This window comes from Pseudophryne corroboree, chromosome 11 (genome assembly GCF_028390025.1).
Source record: "Pseudophryne corroboree isolate aPseCor3 chromosome 11, aPseCor3.hap2, whole genome shotgun sequence".
In the NCBI taxonomy this organism is placed as follows: domain Eukaryota; kingdom Metazoa; phylum Chordata; class Amphibia; order Anura; family Myobatrachidae; genus Pseudophryne; species Pseudophryne corroboree.
This window is the reverse complement of record NC_086454.1, coordinates 207,479,003-207,480,396: the sequence shown is the minus strand read 5'-3', so window position 1 is coordinate 207,480,396 and position 1,394 is coordinate 207,479,003. Positions and strand designations below refer to the sequence as shown.

General features: G+C 37.3%; 1 non-coding gene across 1 annotated transcript; it reads right to left on the bottom strand.

The window, feature by feature from the left end:
- Positions 1-452: 452 nt before the first annotated feature.
- Positions 453-545, bottom strand: TRNAI-UAU (transfer RNA isoleucine (anticodon UAU)). The gene is given in 2 exon segments: positions 453-488; positions 508-545. It is a non-coding gene; the product is annotated as a tRNA-Ile (tRNA).
- Positions 546-1,394: the final 849 nt, after the last annotated feature.

The window sequence follows — 1,394 nt, the reverse complement described above, 5'->3', positions numbered from 1 at the left end:
GGCTTAGGAGGACAGTGACTTATCCATTATGCCAGTGGTGCTTACTGATGTACTTATTTAAGACTGTTAGGTTTTTAATAGTCAATTATTTATTTTTGAGAAAAAGTGAGCTGTTTACTGTGTTCTTTGCATTACCAAATCCAGCAAGAAATGTGCTGGTACTATACAGAGCTGTCAGTATGGATTATCATGCTATATTGTAGAAAATCAATTTGATGTAACTGCTTTACCAACAGTATGTTAATCTTTTCCATTGCTGTTTTGTTGGCTGACTGAAGGAAGATATGCAGTGCATTTGAACCAAAGCAGATGTGTGCTGACAACTTAAATACAAACTCATGTTTGTGTTTTTTCTTTCTTTATTCCATCCTTTGTAATATCATATTAAATATTAAGGTAGCAGTTTATAATCAATGACTATTGACATAAGAAAAAAAAACAGTAAACAAACCTGCTCCAGGTGAGGCTTGAACTCACAACCTCAGTATTGCTCAATAGATACTGTCTTATAAATACTGCGCGCTGACCAATTGCGCCACTGGAGCACTTAGCGACATCAGTTGGTTATGCTAGATGTGGATTTTATTCAATACAATCAGTACAGTCATAAGAATTGAAAAAGAAAATAATTTTTGGTGATGAATGATGAGCAACAAACGAACGTGCATGCCAGATGGCACTTGAATAAGCTGTCCACGGTGATAGAAAAGGTTTTAAAAAAACAACAACAATGTTATCATAATAAATGTCATATTTTAGCTTCTGTGGTCATTTTTTGCAAGCTTAACACTGCAAGACTGTTGTACAGTTGAAGCAAGGATAAAATATCAACTCTAGTGATGAGACACTTGCTGTAATGACTTCCAACTCAGACGGGACTTAAATCCCACAACCAATGGCTTAGGACAGGCATGTCCAAACTGTGGCCCTCCAGCTGTGGAGAAACTACACATCCCAACATGCCCTGACACAGCTTTAGCATTCTCTGGCAGCAAAACTGTGTTTGGGCATGCTGGGATATGTAGTTTTACAACAGCTAAGGGGCTGCAGTTTGGACATGCCTGGCTTAGGAGAACAGTGCCTTATCCATTATGCCAGTGGTGCTTACTGATATCCTTATTTAAGACTGATAGGTTTTTAATAGTCAATTATTTATTTTTGAGAAAAAGTGAAGCTGTTTAATGTGTTCTTTGCATTACCAAGTCCAGCAAGAAATGTGCTGGTACTATACAGAGCTGTCAGTATGGATTATCATGCTATACTGCAGAAAATCAATTTGATGCAACTGCTTTACCAACAGTATGTTAATCTTTTCCATTGCTGTTTTGTTGGCTGACTGAAGGAAGATATGCAGTGCATTTGAACCAAAGCAGATGTGTGCTGACAACTTAAAT